Source organism: Arachis ipaensis, chromosome B08 (assembly GCF_000816755.2).
Source record: "Arachis ipaensis cultivar K30076 chromosome B08, Araip1.1, whole genome shotgun sequence".
Taxonomy (NCBI): Eukaryota; Viridiplantae; Streptophyta; class Magnoliopsida; order Fabales; family Fabaceae; genus Arachis; species Arachis ipaensis.
In genome coordinates, this window is record NC_029792.2 from 111,288,348 (window position 1) to 111,293,507 (window position 5,160).

The following is a 5,160-nucleotide window of genomic DNA, read 5'->3' on the forward strand; positions in this document are numbered from 1 at the left end:
CAAATAAGATTGTATGTCTTGAAGAAGTTTGTAGCAAGACTCCAGAGCCTGTGTTGTTTTCTCAAAACATTCTTCAAAGGTGAATAGGTTCCTTAACTTATAGATTTGTCAGCACAGGACCACCAGCATCTGCAAATCACAGTTATTTCTCCTGCTTCTCTGTAGCTTTCTGACGCTATCTTTTCATACCTGTCAAAAGGAGAGAGTCCCATCTCCAAAAATAAGTCTAGGTAGTAAACTTTTTGCCCATATTTTTATTGATTTTGAATAAAAGAACAAACAATGACTAATGGTTAAGTAGCTATTTTCCAGCATTGTTTGGCTATTAATGCTAGATTTTGAGTTCGTAGGTCTTTGAAACCATCCCTCATTCTCTCTTTGGTCTAGACATAATATTTCAACTAATCCAAACCACCTTTCTTTTTGTGTTTTTCTGGCGCCACCAAAATTGAGAAAATATTGTAGATTTCACTAATAAGAGTGTCTGGAAGTCTGAAATAAGATAGAGAGTAGATAGGAATAACCTTTCCTACTGCCTTAATGAGCACATGTTTTTCTGAAATAGACAATAAATGGTATTTTTAGTCCTGAACTTTTTGTGTCACCTTCTCTTTAATGGTCCCAAAGGTTTCTTTCTTTGATCGATTAACAGTCGAAGGAAGTCCCAGGTATTTATCCTGGGCTCCTATATGTCTGATGTTGAGTCTATCAGTACAAATAGATTCACTTTCTGACCATTAAATCTCTCATACAACGTGAGGAGCTCTAAAATATTATCATAGCTGTGCTTAGAAGCCTTATTGGATAGAATAAAGTCATCCACAAAGAGTAAATAGTTGATGGAAGGACTTCTTCTATTTACTTGAATATTTGAGATGAGACGTTTTGCTCTACCTTCTTCAGCAAAAAAGATAAAACTTCTACACAAAATAAGAAAAGATATGGCAATAGAAGATCTCGTTGTCGGATTCTTCTATTTGACTTGGAAAAAAAACAAAGGATTAACTTTCAACAACAACAAAGTAAAAAATTGTGCTCATCATCTCCTGTATCCAATCTATCCATCTAGGATCAAAACATAGCTTTTCAAGTATGAACTATAAAAAATGTCATTTCACTCTATTATGAACTTTACTCATATCATATTTTAGGGTTATGTATTCAAACTCATCTTATTGGTTTTCAAATAATACATGCATTCATGAGCTATAAGGATATTATCACTAATTAACCTTCCTTTTAAAAAAGTGCTTTAATTAGGACTAATTAATTTATTCATAATCTTTTGTACTCAATGAACAAGCACTTTAGAAATGAAGTTATAAACCACAGAAGATAAACTAATAGACCTGACCTGTGACATTTTCTTAGCATTCGGCATTTTTGGAATTAAATAAATCTGCGTGTGGTTGAAACCTCTTAGCATTATATCCCCAACAAAGAAGTTTTTCACTGCTTTAAACATATCTCCAACCATTATATTCCAATAATAATGAAAGAACTTCACTGTAAAACCATCATTTTCTGGGATACTTTCAGAGTGCACTCTAAAACAGCTCGTTTGTCCTCTTCTTTTGAGATTGGCCAAAGCAGACTTCTATTCATGGATGGGGTTACTATAGCATTAAAATTTTTGAATTTCAAGTCTAGGTCAGCTGAATTAGTAGAAGAGAAAACACTTCTAAAATAGTCTTCTGCAATCGAGATAATATCTGCTTGAAAAGTGGCATAACTCTCATCATTCCTTTTCAATTTTTAGATTTTATTGCAGCAAATTCAAGATTGGAAAGATTGATGGAAGAATTTAGTGTTTTTATCCCCTTCTTTTATCCACTTTACTCGAGTTTTTTCTCTCCAATAGCTTTTTTTCTATCATATACATCCTCTAGCATATTTTTCAGTGCCTCAACCTCAATCTCTCCGTTAGTCTCTGTCTCCCTAAGCTCTTCTAGCTTTTTAAGATTTCTTATACTTCGTCTTTGAAATTGAATTTTGATACTTGTTACTGTACAAGTCTATGTTTACAAAGTTTCAATTTCTGAGCTAAAATAAATGTAGTTGAATCTTTAAAATTAGAGTTTCAAGCCTCAATCATTTTCTCGACCACTCCCGCTATGCACCATCTCTGTTGGAACTTGAACCTGCATTTAGATAATTCTACATGAGGGTAGGTATCCAATAGAATAAGTGTGTGATCTAATTCATTTTTCAACCATCTAAAATCCATATTTGAATGAGACATTTCCAACTTGTTATTGCTTGGTAGAACACGATCCAAACACTCCAAAATCTGCTCATCATCTCTTTGTTTATTAGACCAAGTGAAATTTCTACCCACCATATCAAAATTCATTAAGTTGTTTCCATCAATAAAATTAAAAGTTATTATTACGGTTAAAAATTGTGGCCTAAAATGTCAGATAAAAAATACTATAATTGTGATAAAAAAAATTTGTGACTATAAATTTATGGTCACGCCAAAATAAATTACAGTTAAAAAATTGTGACCTAAAATAAAAAACAATAACTATAAATTTATAGCCATTCTTTTCACTACATATGGTCATCATAGATCAAATTTTTTGTAGTGAACTTTTTTTAAAAAAAATATATATATATGAAAACAGGCATCGTATGAGTTTAAACCTTCTTTATTCAGTGCGTGCCATTTCATCAATCGTCCTGACTATTTTTATATTTTGTTATTTGCCATATTAAAACAAACAAAGAATGAATATGGCTTCTATCATATCCTATAGAAACCCAGTTGCAAATGATCACCATATGCGGAAAAGAAAATGATTGAGTACCTAATGCTCTCTTTGGCCATAACGGTATGATCTTATCATACAATTATCATCTTTAAAAAATCAGATTACAAGTTATAATTTGAATATTGAAAGCTATCAGCCATGTAGGTTCTCAAATTTTTTCTATTTTATTTATGTTGTTACAATAATGTTGTCTTAGGATTATATAAGAAAATAATAAATAAAAATCAGCGTACTAAGCCACTAATTGATAATTATACTAGCAGGAGCAATTCTTTTACAAAATATCTTAGTATTATTATGTTTAGAGAAAAGGACGGATGAGCACACAGAGCACAAACAATTTGAGTAGTGAGTGGGCTGAAGCTAAAAGAAACCTTAGGAGAATTAAATAAACTTTAACACGTAAGTATAATTTTGTCATTCACGTAACTGGTGTTGATATGAATCATATGATGATGAACGAACAAACAAAGGGAACTATGTATATGGTTTATGAATAATTATTTGAAAAAAGGGTCAGCTTTTAAATTCACTGTAAATTTTCTTTAATTTGTTTATAAATAATTATTTTTAAAAAATTAGTATTGTAACTATTTTTCTTNATATTTTTTAAATGGATTATGCTAGGTAATCAATGACTTTTTTGAATAATATGAACAACCACCAATCAAATAAAAATATACTACACTTTCAAATTATTCACCTAAATCTTAATATTAGAATAAATAACCATCTATACACCTAGTTAAATGAACATCTAATATATCTATTGTTCACATTGTTTAATATTTTCATTACCTATTTATACTTTTCCTTTTTAAATTGCATGAACATTTAAAAGTAGATAGTGATTTATGGAAAGATTCCTCTACTAAAGTATCATTATGCATAAGTTGGGCCGTAAAGTCCAAAGAAAATAAATTACAATAGAGAATAACTAGGGAACCAAAAATATATCAGTTAAAAATCAGTCAAAATGTGTTTAAGTTCCATGAAAAATCGGGTTTTGGTTTATGCTATGTGATTTAAGGAGCGGTTTTCAAACATATTATTCAAAAAGTGATTTTAATTAAACGGTTTTGTTTACTTTTTAACTGGTCACATTTTGGTTCCATATACTTTTCCATTACAATATTATTGAATGGAAGTTTGTTTGGTTTACGGGTGTGGTGGGATGACGTAGCGCAAAATGACAATGCCTCCACTCTCCACTACTTTCCAATGCTTGTCACCATATATTTCCAATCCTCACCGTATTCTGAAAGCATAAACCTATTTTTACATTGTGAATTGAAGAAAACCTCACTCACTCTGAAGTTCGTGATTCATGCCCCCCATCAACAAAACCTTTTGTTTTATATCTTTTCCACATCTTCCACTTTAGTAGAAGATAGATAGAGTAGCATAGGCCTCGATCTCCTCTGTTTAGTGTTGACAGCCATTTATGTATGTGACTGAAGATAAAAGTAATAAATAGTGGAAGAGGAGAAAACGAAGTCAGGTAACTAACTAAACTACTTCCTATATCTATAGCTTCCGTTACTTAATTTGTTGCGCTCAGTTATTAGGTGTTTCCAGTTTCCACTTCCTATCTTAGGCCCTGCTTCTTCATTATTTTCATGTGTTGCAGACTTGCAGGGGAAATTTTACCCATTTTAGTTTTTTCCTTTCATTTTTTATTTCTAAAATAGGAAGTGCTGCCTGAGTCACGGGATATCTTATTTAATTAGAATCGTAGATCTCGATTTTTTGAAATGGCATGAATCTCCTACACAATATGATTCTTTAGTGAGATGTTGATAGATAATTATATATATTATTCAATCATATGTATGTACACCAAATTTTTTAAAGTAAATATCCTACTAGGCTTGTGTTTATAATGGACTATATTATGTATAATTTCTAAAATTTTAGTTTCGTTAATTACATGTTTAAAATTGATAAAAATATGCCATATTAGTCTTATAAATTTAATGAGTAACTTGAAAAAATGCTGAGAAACTACCGTAATGCAATTGAAATCTTATAACTATTTTAATATAAGCTACCAATTTCGATGTACATGCAAGGCCAAACATTTTGCTTGTCCTTATCCCTACGATGCATAACAGAGATAGAGAGGAAATAGTGTTAGAATATAATAGAAAAGGACGAATCTTTCTCTCTGATTGTATTTTAAGATTTTTGTTTTTCTTTTTAATCTTGCTTTTGTAGATTCTTTGAGTATTCTTAAAATTTAGGTCCTTTTTAATTTTTCGTCCTAGAAAAATTACTTCGAAAATGTTATCGTTGAAGCGAGAGTTTACGAAGATATAAAATATTAAGAGAATGTTTTTATAAAGACGTATAAAACATCATTTTGTAAAAATGTTTACGTGCTGTA

The 5,160-nt window shown here is 30.6% G+C and overlaps 1 protein-coding gene across 2 annotated transcripts in view; it reads left to right on the forward strand.

Annotated features, from left to right (window-relative positions):
• Positions 4,018-5,160, forward strand: part of LOC107613021 (primary amine oxidase) — an 11,082-nt gene continuing 9,939 nt past the window's right edge. Inside the window, exon 1 of one of the 2 annotated variants that reach the window (XM_016314842.2) lies at positions 4,018-4,275. The gene's annotated coding sequence lies outside the window, so the exon portion shown is untranslated. The remainder of the gene's footprint in view (positions 4,276-5,160) is intronic. The other variant, XM_021109705.1, reaches the window with a different exon arrangement.